This window comes from Toxorhynchites rutilus, chromosome 2 (assembly GCF_029784135.1).
Source record: "Toxorhynchites rutilus septentrionalis strain SRP chromosome 2, ASM2978413v1, whole genome shotgun sequence".
Classification (NCBI taxonomy): Eukaryota; Metazoa; Arthropoda; class Insecta; order Diptera; family Culicidae; genus Toxorhynchites; species Toxorhynchites rutilus.
Genome location: NC_073745.1, coordinates 70,368,663 through 70,388,074, shown reverse-complemented (window position 1 = coordinate 70,388,074; position 19,412 = coordinate 70,368,663). Strand labels below are relative to the sequence as shown.

Below are 19,412 nucleotides of genomic sequence, written 5' to 3'. Positions count from 1 at the left end.
TCGGATCCACTGTCTTCATCGCCTTGAGTGCGGTTATATTGGCAGGCTATTTTGTTTACTTGATGAGGCCGATTTCGGATGGGGCGATGGCAACTAGCGGTCGCATCAGTACAGTTGTGTGTAGCTGTTTACTTCTCGTGATTGCATACGATTTGTGCGGCCACATTTTCGCACAGCGATGCATCAAATCTAATCTAAATGGAACCAGTTTGGAACTAATATGAACTTAGTAGCTTTAGTCTATGAAGCGTACCCGTGATATAAAATTGAATATATCGCAGGGTCCATTGATTTAGAGGAGTTCTCTCGGTTACCTTCTCAGATTTCCGACATGTAACAGTCCGTCATCGCGACTGGATTAGCGATTGAAAAAAGAACATGTATTTATGAATATATAGTTGGTCCAATCAATTTAACAGGTTTTCCTTCTCAGGATACCTAGAGACAATCTCTAACGTGTGTAACATATAAAATATTCGAAAATTTGTTTCGACGAGTGGACAATAGTTCGCGTTAAAATGATCACATCACTTACCGCAGTGAATCCTGATTTTTCTTAACCATTCCCACTAACAACCATCCCTTCCATGATAAACGCTAGGGAACCACGCTATAGAGGCGACCCTTCTGGCCTTCGGGCGGCGAATATCATACTAACATTCCTTCCCTTCCCCTGGTGACTGTAAGGACGTGGCCGGCGTCGTTATTGACCATTTAAAGCTCGAATCACCGAAAATTGCACAACGAGAATGATTTGCTAGTCCCAAGCGTCATTCTGTGTGTTCTTTGTGCAATTTGGTTGGTTCAGGTCAATCACAGAGAGCAACTACGAATTGTACAGTCTACCCAAGCCCAAGCTTAAAAATTTTGTTGCCAAATGCCTTAAAATTGCATGAAACGTCGAGATTTGATGTCATCTGGAAAAAAAATTGTCAAAAATCGACACTCTGGGACTTCCGGCATCAAAAAATTTTGTTTTGAAAACCCCGATTTCCGGTGATTTTTTGGTTTTCAAAATACTCAAATTTTAACGTCTTGGACACTAGTAAATGAAGTCCTAATGAGCTAATATTTTTCATAGGGTATATTATAGTGCAAATGAACATTTCGCAGCAAGTTCCGAATGAAAAATCGAGATAACTATTTTTATTGGCATCCAAAGCCATACTTTTCGTCTTGTATTCCGAAAAAAACAGTCCCAGACTGTCACTTGTTGATAAAAATAATTTTTTTTAGATGATAGTAGGTCTCGACGTGTGCTCCCGTGGCCGAGTGGTTAGCGTCACAACTAACATGCCGGGTGTTGGGGTTCGATTCCCGTTCTGGTCGGGGGAATTTTTCGTCAAAGAAATAGCCTCCGTCTTGCACTGTGGTCACGCGTATTTTAGAGCTTGCCACTCAGAATGCATTCAAGGCGTGTTATTTGGCATAGAAATCTCAACTAAGTACTAATAAAATTGACGCAAGTAATACTACGTTGAGACGGCGAAGTTCCTCTAGGTACGTAAGTGCCATTGAAGAAGAAGAAGAAGGTATCCACGTTTCATGGAATTTTGAAACATTTGGTATCAACAAATTTGTTTCGAGGTGGTGGACATTTTTTAAGGGGTAACTTTCTGAAATTCGAGATAACCATTTTAATTGGCACCCTAATATTAACGTTAACCCTTTCATTACGGCAGTGTGCTCCGCCGAAGTGCTACTCCTGTACGGAACACTGCGCCGAAAAGTACGCACATCGCGCTGGTGTGTTCGAAGAGCAGTATGAATTTCATGTCGTCTAAAGACGACGCTCGTCGCGCAGATGTCGTCTATAGACGACGCTCGTAACGAAAGGGTTAAACCTTGAATTAAGACATGATGTTTTTTTCGCCTCTGTGATTTCCCCAGATCATCTCATTCTCCCATTTCATTCACTGAGCCAAATATGAAGAAACACAACTGACTAAAATGATTGCCCCGCCTACTAGAAAAAAGTAACAGGAAGGTTGTGTCCGAGACACGACCGCATAGTTGACGTAGGATACCGTTAGGCTATCTGTTGATTTTGGATATGTTTGAAGAATTACATCGTTAAACTCTTTGATGATGATTTGGTGGCCCCGAAAAGGTCAATTTTGTTTGGTTGTTGGATATTGTTTGTTCAATCCATCAGTGTTTACCGAGTGATGATGACAGAAGTATGGTAAACAGTCGTTGGGTGGTGCCTATCAGATAGAAGATACCGAAATGGAATGAGATATGATGAAAACCGCCATCTGCGACTCTAGACGAGATGCCTCCTGTGTTATGTATGGATGAAATAAAGAAAAAAAATCACCAATGTAATATAAGATAAGATATATATAATGTAATATAAGATATACCAACACAGTAATCAATTTTTCTCATCAGTAAAAACATGTTTCTTTAATATTGAGAAAACTTAAAACGGAAAAGATAATTTTGTTTTATAATTTTTACTTTCTGAGTGTATATTCAACCCAATGCGAATTTTAATTGGACTAACAATACCTAATACTATGCATATGGGAAATTACTTTTTCGAATATTTATTCACTTTTCCAATGTTTTCTCGCTGTATGAATTTTCCTTGGGTGAAAATGAACACAATAAAACAGACAGCTTAAACCGAACGACCCGTTCTCGAGCGGGAACATACCTTACCTCAAGTCATTTTTAACACAACTGCTACCATATACAATTTTACAATTACACTTGTGCTACATTTTTTGCAATACGATTGTGTATTGTATTGATATAAAATTTCACGAAGCAACCAACAAATTTAAATTTCATTTGCTAGAATTAAACGTATCACTCACCTTCTTGCAATATAAAAATGCCCCCGACTTGCATATATTTGCAATGCCGATTTCCCTCGGGCATCTTGATTTTGATGTCTCTGTTAGAGAACACATTTCGGTGGGAACAAAAGCTCCTCATACTTTCATGTATTTGCAATGTCGATTTCCCCCAGGCAGCTTGGTTTTGGATGTTGGATGTCTCTGTTGGGGAACCGCTGCATGTGTCGTCAATTTCGACTAATTAGAAGTGGATATTTCCGTTAGGATAGGGGTTGAGATTTTTCGATTGTTCGATAGTTAGTTTCATGACATATATTATTTTATTCAATATAAAAAAATGTTATGGAGTGCCGAAATCGATTGACGCAAAAATTTCATCAATCCATCATGAAATGGCTGAGCAATAATCTAACGCTTACAATTTTCACGATGTGCTCAATTTTCGGTTTTCAATTTGTACCCCAATATGTTCCCGAAAGACGTAGTCCTACGTCAAAAAAAAACAACATTCATTCATATGAAATACAGGATCTCTCAGATTGAACGCTCACACAACATATTTTAATAACTTTTACGAAAGTGAATAGATTTTTATTTAAAAAAAGCTTATTTTATGACATTTTCGATTTGGCCACCCCTTTTTTTCGATAACGCATTTTAAACGGTGAATAAATTCTTCATGCACAACTCTAACATTACGACTTCGATGCTGTTGAATATCCGAGTTATTTCTTCTTTAAGTTTCTCAAAATTTTGTGGATTATTAACATAGCAACGGTCCTTCTCGTACCCCCAGAGGGAGTAAAAATCACTAAAGAAGAGGAAAACTGTTGAAATTCATACCATAAGACGACAAAGTTTCATTAAGGCTTCGGTTGCTCGAGAAATACGATTTCACTAAAAATAGACGTTCTTGTAAATTGTATATCTTGACACTAAAAACCATCCGATCAGACTGAACGAGTAGCCGAATATTATCGTCCCGAAATGAGGAATGCAGTGATACCATCGACGGAGCAAAAAAATAATTTTTATTTGGAGCTATTCGATTTTTTTGCGTGAGCGTTTAATCTGAAAGACCCTGTATCAAGATAGTTTCGAGCTTACCATCTTTCACAACACGTGATCCTGTAATGTAGACCTGGGGATTCCAAAGTCTTGGAAGCGCGTTTGACAGAAACTCCACCAACCATTAGCTTCTTTTGCAAGGGTGAGGTTCTCCTGGGACCCACTCTTACAATTCGATTTCCTTTGGAGCTGCGAGGCATCTGTTGGAAAATATGTCCCAATAACCTTCAACTAACTGGAAATCATGCCAGGCTTACTCCACTCAAAGGGTGACTGTCTTACCCCAACAGAATACATTTTGAAAGAGACTATTTCTATTAATTTATTGCTTTAACTTAACTTAACTCGAATCCCAGTGTAGAACAACGAAAAAGGTTTCAAAACCTCGTTCAAGAATAAAAGATTAAATTCCACTACCGAAAAATTATATCCGGTTGCACATCATCGGCACTCGTGTTTTTTTATTAACACATTAAAGACCGCACGTTTTGGGGCAATCTTGAACACTTCATTCGTTCGGACTGCACGAATGAGATCGTTTCCTCCGGTGTAGATGAGACGAAGGCGAGCCATCGGTTGGCCTTTTTAGATTCTTGGCAAACCAAGGATTTAACCATCAAGTGTAGAAAACACGGGTTATTTCGTGATTCATCCGTAACAGACGGAGCACGAAACACAAGAAGACTCATGAGCGGTCCGTAATATGTTAATATTGAACATTTGACGAATCACGGTGGGTTGGATTTGATTTGAAACGTCTAAAGTATTAAATAGTAACGTGTACAGTGTTCAAAAACATAGTTAATAGGAGTTTTCTAGTAAAACTAAAGGGATGCCGGTCTTATCCCCAGTGTCGGGCTTACCCCCAATTTCCCTACCACATGTTAGTCATGAACATGTTATTTCGTAGCAGAAAGAGAACATCCACGATCATAAGGGAATGCTTTGAATTTTGTGGTAGCAGCAAGAAACCTCTAAACTACGTGCTGCTTAAAGGCCCATTTATACGTTGCTAGTAGCTGACTTGACAGTGAGCAGCTACTGGGACGGTGAACTCGCTTGACAATTGGTTGACTCGCCTTGTCTGTTCACACAGTGTGAGCTGTTGACGAGAAACTAGATACTACGGCATTGGCTTACCAGGGATGCCACATGATTTTTCAAATGTCCATCAAATAGTCAGAAATAGCAATAAGGTCCGAATTTGACAGATGATTGATCCGAAATCGACTTCTCTATTGGCAGTTTTCGTCTCAGGTTTTCAGTTGCATTTATCATTACACAATTTTATCGCAAAATACACGCTGGCCGTGTATAAAAATGCATTGTGCTGAATTTTTTTCGAACTGAAGGTACTATCCGATAAAACAGAAAGGCAAAAGAATTTGGGTCAGGAATTGGATGCAAGGAAAAGTAGCAACAAATACAATATTGAAGGAACTCTACGATGATTTTTGTTTTATCCCATTTATTTATTTCTTAGGCTCATTAACATTTTATCTGTAACAGAACCGGGTTTTTATCGTGTACATGTACATATGTTTATGTTTCTATAAATTGTAAATTACACAGTAGTAGAAGTAGCCATTTAGGCGTTAGGTTTTTCTGTTCCATTACATTATGGTAAATTACACTGTAGTAGCCATGATGACGATACACTCGTCTTTACCGCACTCGAAGGACTTCTTCGCTAGATGATACTAGCAACCGAAAAGCACGCACTCCAAAACTTGTGCACAATGCACAATAGAACCACGCGAAAAGGACAATGTCCAGTGTCATCGACCGACCAACGAAATGAAGAGATACAATATTCGACCGTACTTGTTGTGTAGAACGTATATTTGGTAAAAGATGGTCAAGCTTTACAAAGATGCTGCTTATATAGTGGACACTATCGGCTATCGGTCAGTTCTCGTTCTTCTGATTCTCTCTAGCTCTCAATCTCTAATCTATTGAATCTGGATTGAAGCATAAAATTCCAGTCCGTTTCATTTCGAACGGTATCACGGGAATTCAAATGAGGGTTATTCTACAATTTTTATGGCTAATTCTAACAAGCCATTTAGGCGTAAGGGTATCCTATCTGTTCTTCCATTGTTCAGCAGACCGGGCAGCGGAGACAGTTGATATTGATCATTGTTGGGTTATTTATAGAACAGCAGCCCGATGTTTCTTGCGGAGCAAAGCTAATTGAGGGCCCTGAGTTTGAACTCACGATCGATCGCTTAGTAAGCGAACGCGTAATCAAGTGACTACGAAGACCCCCCGTCTCTACGATGATGATCCTCTAGAATACAGAGCAGTGTTGAGAAAAACACATAAATAAGTTGAAACACTGTTGGATTTGAATGGTCCAAAAATACAACGCCAAGATACATTCATGAGGGATGCTATACCTGCAAGAGTGAAATTAAAAAAAAAAACGACATTGATGTTGCCTTTCTTGTGGAATATCGTTCAGATTGTTGTCGATATTTTTTAGAATCTCTAAAGCATCCATAGTTAAGATAATTCAGGAAGTATGAGATGCTATAAATGGCAGTCTAAAAGATTTTTAAAAATTATATTTATTTCGCCTTGCCAGCAGCTTCGTGTACCAATTTGTGAAATAGAAATGATAGTAGATTTGCAGGTGGAATGAATATGCGTCGAAGATTAAAATAATGAATGAAAATGTACTTTTTCAAATCGAATATTTATTCTGTTTTTTAGAACAAAACTTTGTATGTGAGTTTTGAGTGAATTTTGAATGAAAACTGTGCCTGATAAGGATCTATATTAGAGCTTCTCAAGAAAACTATCTCAAAAAGAAAGCGTGCCCCGCCAGCATGCAAAACAAAATAACAACGATTTCGTTTAGAAACTATGAGGGTTTTATTTTTTCCCAATAATTTTCAAGTTTATAAATCTATTCATCTATTTATGTTCGCATATTTTCAAATATCTTAAAAGTAGAGACATTTCATCAAATTTGTCATCCCTGATTCGAACGCTAAATTCTGTTTTTGACGTTTTGAGGGCATTCTACTGGATCGGAAAGATGTTTGCATCAATTGATAGGGAATATTTCTACGCATCTATCGCAATTAATAAAATGTTATTTTTCATTAGATAAATAACTGAATAACTGTAAAATGTTAAGCGTTATCTAAACGCCTTAACTGCCTCGTTTCGATTGGCCCACTTTACGGTTTCCCTAACACAGACTTCAAAACCAAGCAGCCTTGGGGGAATCGGAATTGCAAATACACGAAAGTAGGGGGACTTTCGTTCTCTCCGAAATGTATTCCCTAACACAGACTTCAAAACCAAGTAGCGTTGGAAAAATTGACATTGCAAATACATGAAAGTAGGGGGAGCTTTTGTTCCCACCGAAATGTGTTTCCCTAACACCGACTTCAAATCCATGGAGCGTGGGGAAGTTGGCATTGCAAATTTATGCAAGTCGGGGGCAATTTTGTTCCGGCTGAAATGTGTTTCCCTGACACACTTCAAATCCATGGAGCGAGGGGGAGTTAGCATTGCAAATACATGCAAGTCGGGGGCATTTTTGATCCGATTAAAATATGTTTCCTCGACACAGGCTTCAGAACCAAGGTGTCTAGGGTAATTGGGATTGCAAATTCATGCGTGTCGGGAGTATTTTTGTTCCGATTGAATCTGTTTACCTATAAAGACTTCTAAACCAAGGTGTCTGGGGAAATTGGCATTGTAAATACATGCAAACTACGAGTACATTTGGACTCGCTTGCCTTTGTGCAGACCAGAGTGCGTTTCCCTAACACGGTCTCCTAAAACTGGTAAAATCGTGCAGACACTAGAGTCATGATATTTGTTCAAACTTTTTTACTTACAACGCAAATATATTGAATTCAATCGAATTCGGAAATTGTTTCATTTAATCAAAAAATTAATCAATACAAACAAATGATTACTAAGCTAAGGTAGTCCCACGTCAACCTTGCGGTTATATTATAGATACAACCCACCCTTTTTTTTTCAAGATAGTATCGCCCAGTTGTTTGGGTAAAATACTTTCATTGAAACAATTTGTCGGTGATTTGACGATGTTGAGGCCCGAATATATTTGAATGTACCCTCCAGATACACTATAGCAAGATAATATTTGTGCTTTTCACTCGGGATTCTGAGAAAGTTAAGTGTAGCTCCGTTATTCTATTCCTTATTAACCATCTCCGTCAAAAACCATTTGGTCACTTAGTCACCATCGAGGAGATAGCGATCAGGATAAACCGATCAAATGAAATTGCATCTAAACGAAGGGTAGCATTGTCGTCAAGCTTCACATGAAATATATTGGAAATAGTTCATTGTGATTGTCATTTTCACACATTCACATATGGTTTGACGGCCTCGACATTGAGAATATTTTGGATCCCGGTGTCATAGAGCTGATGAGTGAATCGTAGTGACAACGATTTTCGCAAGTCATCATCCGTTATGAGCAACCATTCAGTTTGTATCTATTTTGAATCTATTCCACACACCGTTCATCTTAGAGCGATTCAATTCGATCATCGGTTGGTTGTGGGTGTATGAATGTATTAAATTGACTTTCCTTTCATAAATAGCAGCAGCGCAGAAGGAAAGCACCAACATTAATATACAGTGAGCGAAGGAAGAAAGAGCGATTTCGTTGTTCCGAGCTGCTTTTTGGCTGTATGATTTGATGGAACGTGGCCATCGCCACTGGAGAAGGCAGTAATAAGATTCCATCTTTCAGCATCGAAAATTGAACGATAATTTCCATCCGGACCATAAAGCAATGACAGTAAGCAGAAATGAAATAGCAGCAACAGAAGCAGATAACGAAGTTTCCGACGTGATGAGTGAATGAATGGTGGAAATGATTTTATTTCACGCATTTGGGCGATGATTTCGGCAGTTCGGTTCCATAGTGTAGTGGTTATCACGTCTGCTTTACACGCAGAAGGTCTCCAGTTCGATCCTGGATGGAACCAAGATTCTCGCTATTTTGCTCTGAAAGTTTTTTCTGAAATTACCGACCGATTCTCTGAAATCCACCTTATCGAAGTTTTTTCTTCTGTATAATTATGATAAAGCTGCCTATCTAATTCCGTGAGACAATACATCCGAAGGCCACTGCGCGAAGAAAACAAAAGTTTTCCTCAGCCAGGATACATTAGGATGAACATAACTAACATCACGCACAACACAGCGGTGGCTAAATTTCTCCAATTCGCTTCGTTTCGACTGAAGTTTATCGAAATTTTTCTACCAAACAGAGCCCGGGGTGCTCCGAGCGGTTCCAATAAAATCGAACAAATTCCATTATTTGTTTGAATTTTTTATACACAGCAGCCATTTGTTCGACGTTTATCTTTGAAATAATTTCCCCGCAGCCACTGCCGTCGGAAACGTCGATTGAGGTAAAAAAAGTGCCAAAATGCTTTCACGTGGATTAGGGTGAACTTTATTGAGGAGTGAAAACATTCCGACAGGTCCGGCTGCCGGTGGGAATTAGTGAAAATGAAATGGAGGCAAGCATTTGGGATCGATTTACACTAGCGTACTTCGTTTTGGCTAAACAGTTCCGTTATGAAACATATTCATGCATCAAATTCAATAAGCCGGTTTTTGGGGTCGAAAAGACCTTGACTTTCTGTCGTGCCTTGTCCGATAAGTGACACACCCTCAACCGCGTATTCTAATGCTAGAGTGATTTTCCTTTCTCTCAGTTTAAATATAGACATCTAGGAAAAGAAAACAACCAAACAGCCACGGTGGAATGAGCAGGGCATACCCGAGAGGATTTTCTCGATCAGCTGATTATATAGCATAATTGAAATGGTTGTTTCTGTTTGTTTTCAAAGAACAAAAAAACAAGCAAAACAATTAAAGGGAAATACGGAATGACTGTCTATCTGTTTGTTTGTTCGCTTTTCCATAGTAAAGAAAGACTACACGAAGGCTTTGTGAACCGTTGTTGTACTATAACGCTAATAGGACAGCAACTTGTAGAAGCTCTAGTAGCCCTAGATCTCCGTTTGGCATAAAAGAAAGAGTGGTTTGAAGAAGTGTTGTTTTGAAATTCGAATTCGTTCTGGAATATATGTATGCTACCGATTTTTGCTGCATTGTGGATATTGTCGTAGAACGGCTTTGCATAAGTATGTGAATTAGTAGTACAGTGGTCATTTACTTGTTAGGTTGTGTAAGAGCTCCCGCAAACGGTAGACTTTTGTTGGCCGACAGTTTGGTATCAATGTATCAATTTAGACTTTTCTTAACGAATTTTAATGTCTGGTGAACCTGTTCACGAGTTAATATGGTGCTTCTATGAATAATAGATAACGGTACTCAGTATGAACAAACATTGATTAATTTTAAAACATAAGAGGATAGTCACGATGCTGAATAGCTACGATACATCGGACACAACAGTTATAGTAAAATGGAAGAAACGAGGCGGCACCGTGTACGTTAGTAATCCAAGTTTTATTTTAAACTACGATATGAATAGGGGAGGAGTGCAAAATTATGTATGAAGGTTGATGGAATGTCCTGTAGGTTTATTGCCTTTATTCGAGAGACTTTCAACCGCAGGCTGGTTCGTAAAACTTCTAGGTTATTCTCGTGTGCGCTGCACGAAAGAGAATTCTAAAATATATTTTTTATAAAAACACACATTTTTTAATAAATGCATATTTCAAATTCACAGGAAATAAACAGATACCATTTAGCTTTCATCATCTTACATGATACAGCAGTAATATATATGCTCTTCCAAGGGAAAATTATTCCGACCAGTACGACACCCATACAAAAATTTAATACGACCGCAAAGGGTTAAATACACAGTCGTTCGAGAATAATCGATCGACAGTTGGCTAGTGTGCGCACTCTTCACCAAGCCGACTGATTGGTTGGCTCAGTGTGCGCTCTAGCAACCCAACCTGACTAAACTATCGGCCGAAAAAAAGTCTGCAATGTGCGGGGACTCTAACTATTGACTATAACTTGACTATTGAATCACCCTGTACTTCAGTAGAGCTGTTGAGATTTTCGTCAAAAGTTGTAGTTTCCATCTTTATCGCAACATGTTAGACCCGTATTTTTTTTATTTTTTTGTTAGGGTGACCATTTCTTAAAAGTGGTGGTCCAATAAAAACATTTTTTCGCATTTTTGCCAAAAATGACTTTTTCAAAAAATCATAACTTTTGAACTAGTAGACCGATTCAGATCCTCGACATATCAAATTAAAGCCAATCATCTGATCTTTTTTGATCATTTTGACGTAGGACTACGTCTAACCGGAAGATATAGGGGGTGAAATGGAAATCTAGGCACTGAACAAGTAGGAAAAAATGCAAGATTTGGAACGCTTATAACTCGAGCATTTCTCAATAGATAGCAAAGGTTTTTGCATCAATTGATAGGAAATATATCTACGCATCTATCATAATGAATAACATTTCATTTTTCTTGAGATAAATAATTGAATAATTTTGAAATATCAAGCATTGTCCAAATACACTATGTGCCCATTTTTGATTGGTCCATTTTGTGCTCCTCAAATCGTACCGACCAAAACGGGCAACCAGAGCAGCAGCGAAATAGAATGAAGCACATTGGAAAGGAAAATGAAAAAAAATGAACGAAACATTGGTCGCTGTCTCACACATGCGTAATTCTCGAGCCAGCCAGTCAGCTTAAAAATCCCCGCTCCGCTGCCGTAACGATCATTCTCATTCAAACCGTACACCACATCGGTTCGCATCTGGATACATCAACAAACCAACCCAAGCAGACATGTCTGGACATGGCAAAGGAGGAAAAGTGAAGGGAAAGGAAAAATCCCGCTCGAACCGTGTTGGTCTGGAGTTCCCCGCAACGGTAGCTAGGCCGAGCGCGTTAGTACCAGTGCACCAGTCCACCTAGTCGGCGTTATATAGTTTCGGCCGCCGAAGTGATCGAGTTAGCTGGCAAAGCTGCTCGCGACGATAAGAAAACCCGCATTCGGAACAGAACACATTCGGTTCGGTGGACATCAAGACAACAGGCAGTTGCAGCGAGTGGCGAGTGGCAAACGCAATCGCAAAACGGCAGCTGGTAGCAGAAGAAAAAAGTTTGTTCTTTTTACAATCTGCTTTGGTGGCAAATCCAGAACAAGGCGGCATCGAGGGCGTTCGAAATGGTTTTTTTCAAAACCACGAGTACAAAGTTTTCTAAATTGGAACCATTCCATAAAACACGGCGCTTATCAGGGCCATTAAACCTTTCAAAAAAGAGTTTACGAAATACAGTTCAATGCTTTCTAAAATAATATCCAAAATAATAATAAAACACAAATTGATTTTTTTCATAATTTGTTTGCCAGTATATGAAGAGTATGTGAATTTGGCAGTTGTTCTGAGCTTATTGATGGTTGGGGACTTTCCCGATTATTCAATTTTCATTAATTTTTAAATTGCTTCTAGATTGAAAGTACAGTAATTTACATTTAGCTCGACATTCAGCTAATTGGACGGACGTGTAATGCGACATATTTAGTTGGACATTTTTGGAAACATAGAGTTCGAGGTCCAAATTATGACCCCACATTTAAAGTCGACACTGTACCACTGTCATCGCAAATTTTCAATTACAGGTTAAAATCGCCTCCAATGCGACGCTGAGTGGTGCTTCGGCACGTCGCATTAAATATAATTTACTGTACAACATGTCACGAGCTGGATGGGAAGAAATTTTCCAACTGTGAAAGCTGTGGCGAGTGGCAAACGCAATCGCTAAACAGAAAGGTTTAGCCGAACAAGATGGGGATATCGAGAGTGATAACAAAACAATAAACTCTTTAGATTAAAGATAATTTTGTGATCCTGAAAAGGACCATTTTTAGCCTGCATGTGAATCCAACGAGCGAACAAATCGTAATGAATGTATTTTTTTGCCATCGCTGCGTTTTAACGCTCTTTCGTTCGTCTCGTTGGACTCGCCCCTCTGGCTGAGTATGCCGATTTGTCTCTATCCTGTGAGCGTGTACCGCTAGAGTACAAAAGGCGCGGATCCGCTGAAAAATATATCATTCTCTTTCAAACCGTAAATCAGTGTGGTTTTATGGCATCGTTTCACATCACATCGCATCAACGGATTGGTGCCGGAGCACCAGTATACCTATTAGCGGTTGTAGAATTTCGGCCGCCGGAGTGCTCGAGTTGGCTTGCAAAGCTGCTCACAACAATAAGAAAACCCGCCCACAGAACAGAGCACATTCGGTTCGGTGGCAACAACTAGTTTCAGCGAGTGGCAAACGCAATCGCAAAACGGAAGCAGGTAGAAGAAGGAAAAAGTTAACTATAAGTTTAGTTAACTATATAGTTAACTATAAGTTAAAAGTTTATACTGACTGTTTTGGTGGCAAAACCAGCCACCGTAAAACACGGCGCTTTTCAGGGTCATTAAACATTTCAAAGAAGAGTTATTGAAAGTTTTTCACAATACCAATGCATTCTAAAGTGACAAAATATGACATATAATATAAACTGATTTATTTTGTTTATCTTGTTCTTGAACTGATTGGTGGTTGGGGTCTTTTAAATTGATCATTCAGTTTTCACAAACCCATGCATGGTTTCCGAATTAAAAGTGGCTTCAACTTACAACACATTGTATGCAGGATGGCATTAACGAATTTTCTCGGTAGCAAGAACTGCTTTCTTTGGTTGATAACTGATGTTGAAAATTGACTGACGTTACATCTGCATTGTATAGAAAAATAACTAAGGAGCAACATGATGAGCTATGTATTTCCTGCTGCTCTGTTCTTATTTTAAAGGACTTAAATCCTGTGTTAATTTACTGTTGGTTTTTCAGAACGCTTATAGCTCGTTTATTTCTCGACAGATCGTAGAGTTCGTCTCCAAAACCTCAGTTCTTATTCATTTTTATTTACTTTGTTTGCGGAAACTACAAATCTTACAATTCATTCGTCTCCGAAACACGGAAACAGTTTAAGGTACGGTAATGTGCTCAATACTGAAATATATGATAGTGAATGAGCTGATGACCACCTATGCATCCCCTATCACAGCCATCATTTTGATTGCACGATACGTGCATACGCCGAAAGATGCCCGGCGTTGAACATTTAATAAGTACAAAGCCTTCGGAAAAAATCAAGAATCAACTATAAGACAGTGAGAAAAAAATGAGAAAGTTTGTAAAAAAACGCAAAAACACAACACCAAAGGTTCTTTTCAGAACCCCCAACATGTTCATAAAGAGTAAACAGTAAACTAATCCATTTTTTCAGGTAGATAGGTAGGTATTCACGTAGGAGAAGAAAAAAAAAACAATATATTTAAAATATGTATATTTAGCAAAAGCTGTCCCCTTTGTATAGTCCTACGTCACTCCGGTTATGTCCCCGACATTACTCACCCGTCTTTTTTCCACTACAAAAAATCATAACTTTTGATCTACTGAACCGATTCAGATGATCGACATATCAAATTAAAGCCAGTGAGTATTACACTGTGAATAAAAAACGATTTTGTTTTCGTAATTATTTATCATATTTGTTTTTTATAGCGCACATCGTTTCGGGACCAAGAGCGCTATATTTTTCTATATTTTTTTCTGAAAACTGAGGTTTTTTAACATAATATATCCGAATACCGGAGAGGTGTTATTTTTGGTTTTAAAGTTATGATTTTTCAAAGTTAACGTGTTTTCAGTTTTTGTTCAACATTTCTATGCGACTAGACTGGATGTATGTGATTATGATCCAATTAATTGGCAAATGTGTATTTTTTTTCAAAAAAAGCTAGCTAGTAGGCTTTAATTTGATATGTCGATCATCTGAATCGGTTCAATAGTTCAAAAATAATAAATTTTTGAAGAAAGTCATTTTTGGGATAAAAAGGGAAAAATTATTTTTTGGACCATCGGCTAACTTTGAAAAATCATAACTCAAAAACGAAAAAAACGCCTCCCTGGTTTCGAGATATGTTATGTGAAAAATCCTCAGCTTTCCTGAAAAAATATAAAAAACTATAGCGCCTTTGGTTCCGAGACTATGAAAACAATAAAAAACGAATACAATCAATTATAATGAGAGCAGAATTTGAATTTTCTGCAGGTATAGTATTTTTCCAAAAAAGATCAGGTGATTGGCTTTAATTTGATTTGTCGATGATCTGAATCGGTCTACTAGTTCAAAAGTTATGAATTTTTGAAAAAAGTCATTTTTGGCAAAAATGCGAAAAAATGTTTTTTTTGAACCACCATTTTTTGGAAATGGTCACCCTAACAAAAAAATAAAAAAATACGGGTCTAACAGTTTGCGATAAAAAACGAAACTATCACTTTTTACGAAAATCTGAGAACTACTATATCGGATGCTTAGAATAAAGTATATATAACGTCAATTTCGTTTAAAAGAGTTCCAGTACCAGGACCATCCAAACTTATTTTTGAAACATTCTTTGTTACAACATACAATGCCCCACTGTATGTTCATGTGAGCTTTGGCAAAACTCAGACGTCTTCCGATGTGAGATGGTGTAAGATGAGGAGCTTTAATCTTTCAAGCCCTCTTGATGTGAGGATTTTTAACCAAAACTTGACGAATTGTCACCCGAGTAACATTTAAATTGAAATATTGCTTTATTTGCATAAGCGATTTTGAAGTATTCGAGGCTGTTCTAGCTATTTCCCGCTTATCCTGGTCAGAGAGCTTCGATTTACGTGGAACTCTCTCCTTCTTACCGTATCCTTGAAAAGTCGCCAAATGGTTGTGCACTATTTGATGGGATCGTCCAATCCGACGAGAGATTTCTCTGATACAGAGACAGACATTCGTTTAGCCGCACTTGAAAAAAGGGTGGGTTGTATCTATGATATAACCGCTTGGTTGACGTGGGACTACCTTAGCTTAATAATCATTTGTTTGAATTGATTAAATTTTTGATCAAATGCGTTGTAAGTAAAAAGTTTGAACAAATACCATGTCTCTAGTGTCTGCACGATTTTACCAGTTTTAGAAGACCGTGTTAGGGAAACGCACTCTGGTCTGCACAAAGGCAAGCGAGTACAAATGTACTCGTAGTTTGCATGTATTTACAATGCCAATTTCCCCAGACACCTTGGTTTAGAAGTCTTTATAGGTAAACAGATTCAATCGGAACAAAAATACTCCCGACATGCATGAATTTGCAATCCCAATTTCTCTAGACACCTTGGTTCTGAAGCCTGTGTCGAGTAAACATATTTTAATCGGAACAAAAATGCCCCCGACTTGCATGTATTTGCAATGCTAACTCCCCCTCGCTCCATAGGTTTGAAGTGTGTTAGGGAAACACATTTCAGCCGGAACAAAAATGCCCCCGACTTGCATGAATTTGCAATGCCAACTTCCCCACGCTCCATGGATTTGAAGTCGGTGTTAGGGAAACACCTTTCGGTGGGAACAAAAGCTCCCCCTACTTTCATGTATTTGCAATGTCAATTTTTCCAACGCTACTTGGTTTTGAAGTCTGTGTTAGGGAATACATTTCGGAGAGAACGAAAGTCCCCCTACTTTCGTGCATTTGCAATTCCGATTCCCCCAAGGCTGCTTGGTTTTGAAGTCTGTGTTAGGGAAACCGTAAAGCGGGCCAATAGAAACGAGGCAGTTAAGGCGTTTAGATAACGCTTAACATTTTACAGTTATTCAGTTATTTATCTAATGAAAAATAACATTTTATTAATTGCGATGGATGCGTAGAAATGTTCCCTATCAATTGATGCAAACATCTTTCCGATCCAGTTGAAAATGTTCGAGTTATAAGCATTCGAAATCTTGCATTATTCCTGCATGTTCAGTGTTTATATTTCCATTTTACCCCCCATATATTCCGGTTAGACGTAGTCCCACGTCAAAAAACTTGAAATACTTACAAAACAACTAGGAATGTTCTTTTTACTTATTTGCTGTAGTGATAGTATATTTAAGTCACTTTTATCTGAACGATTTGAACGGTTTGCGCACTTGAAAAGTCGGACAGGAACTACGACAGAACTAAAACTATTTTCACCACTGTTTTAACCATACGATACGGATTATATTTCCGAAAACTTTTATTTGACTACGATATATTTAAACCTTTGAGATAACTTTGATACAGATACGTTTCAAGTGGTCCTCCTTGGCCTATTCGCTACTTGTTTCCGTATTGATAGATATGGGAATTAAGTGCAAATAGAGATTCATCTCAATTGATTCCTGTCTCTCTATCGAGATCAGTTTCTCTCCTATCTGAAGCTTAATTATAGCAGATGCAAGCTGATTCTAGTGAGATGACTACATATAAGTTCACTACTGTTGTAGGGTTTTTTGATCATGAATGTTTCGTTGCGAAAATTCTTAATATTCTAGGGTTGCTCCAACACTGTGTTTTTTTTTTAAATACTTGGGAATGTTCAATTTAAAAGATAAATATTAGATGTGCAACGTAAGAAGTTGGTCAGATTAGTGATTTACGTAGAATTTAAAGGAATGGCGAAAGGTATTCTATTGACGGAAGAGGGGCGGAAAAAAATCAATATATTCAGTGAACAAAAGTTTTCTAATCGCTCGATCGTAACAAAAATTGGTCTATCTGAGAAAGTGGTACGGAATTTCTTTAAATAAAGCAATAAATATGAGATATTTCATTTCATTTTCGCCCGGCAATACATGTAATGGAATGGAGAAATGTTGTATTTTCCGGCGAAAAAAGTTCAATTTGGATGGTCCGGACTGTTACAGTTGCTATTGGTACAATTTAAGTCAACAGCATGCCTGAGATCGAAGCGAAACTTTGGGGGCGGAAGTTTGACAGTGTGGGGAGCCGTTTCCTATCACAGCAAGCTTCTCATTTGTTTCATTTTCACCCGAATGAACTCCGAAAAGTATCTTCAATTACTGGAGGACGTTTTGATCGGCCATATTGAGAATAACCCTACCGAGGATGTCGTTTTTTCAACAGGATTATGCATAGATCCACGTTTCCAAGCAATCAAAAGCATGGTTTGCCGAGAAGGACATTCCGCTTCTTGAATGACCTGCTGGCAGTCGATTGCAATCCCATAGAGAACCTATGGAGAATCTTGGCCGAGATGGTCTATGCTGTCTGACTCGATGCCAAATCGAGTTTTCAAAGTGATCCGAAATGGAGGTGGACATACTAAATATTAGCTACCGCTTGGACTCGGAATTTGCCGCACAAATTTTCTTTTATTGAAATTTTAGAATGCGGCTAAACGAATGTCCACCCTGATTCCACATATTTGAATTACTAAGAAAACAAAAAGTGAATTTATACTTTTTTTTAGAATGAATTAGATGAAAATAAACAATAATCGTCTTTTGTGAGCAAAACTGTACAAAGAATTGACTTATTTTTAAAAATATTGAGGAAAAATAGGGTGCGGCTAAACGAATGTGTACCACTGTACCAACATTTTCTTGGTGAAATGCATCGATTTGTCTTTCATCTTTCTCCGTGCGCACTTTTCCCTTTCGGCATTTTTCAGATTCATTGATCAAAACAACTAAAACAACGGAAAACGCAACTGGTCTTATAGAAACTTGACACTTGAATAATATAAAAACATTCATTTACGCTCAGCGCTTGCACACACACATATGAAAATCATGTAGTGAATGGTAGTCACCAATCCCTACACACTAGAATATAAATTGAAACATTGGGCCCTATTATAGAAATCGAATCGAGGATTCGATACAATCACTATCACTATCACACCGAGTAAAATCTGGAATTATAGAAATCGGGGAAAACAGCTCGATTCGTTACTCTGCTCGAATGTCAGTGCTGGTGCTGAAATATTTTGAAACGAGTTTGAAATGTTTCACAAAGCACTATAGAAAGGATGCCAAACCTTTTTTGAGACATCTGTTATGAAAATTATAAAAATCTATATTTCCAAAAGTGCTAATATGGTTATGTTTTGGCGAAAACTGATATTCCCTCAACGAATGAAGCTTAGTAAGCATAATGCATACATGGATGTGTAATAAAAACGACATCATGGAACAATTTGCTTTATAAAAAAACAGGAAGTGGGTTATATCTATGGTATAACCGCAAGGGTGACGTAGGACTATAGTTGATTTAGGGATCATTTGTTTGAAGTTGAATCTAAATCCATCCTGAATGAATGAATAAATAAATATTTGGGTGGCTTCAAAAACGAGAGCATTACGTTGGAGGCTCAAGGTTATATGCATTCAATATTGGATACAAAAAACCTTGTTCTGAAGAATAATCTTCAGAAGCTTTCCTGTTAACTGCACTTGATTGACAAACCACAAAACCAAATGTATGTGGTCGCAGTATTATATGGATAGAAAAAAATTAAAATAAACTGGCTTGAATGTAATTTTCAATTCCAAGGGGAACTGCCAGATTATTTTTCAGCAACGATCATTTCTTTCCAGGTTTCTTCTCGATAACCAGCAAACGAAAAGAGTTGCGCGCGTGTATGTATGTGTGTGTGTGGCGGCT

At 38.0% G+C, this 19,412-nt stretch overlaps 1 non-coding gene across 1 annotated transcript; it reads left to right on the top strand.

The window, feature by feature from the left end:
- The first annotated feature begins 8,787 nt into the window (after positions 1-8,787).
- On the top strand, positions 8,788-8,860 carry Trnav-uac (transfer RNA valine (anticodon UAC)). Its single transcript has one exon. It is a non-coding gene; the product is annotated as a tRNA-Val (tRNA).
- The last annotated feature ends 10,552 nt before the right edge of the window (positions 8,861-19,412 follow it).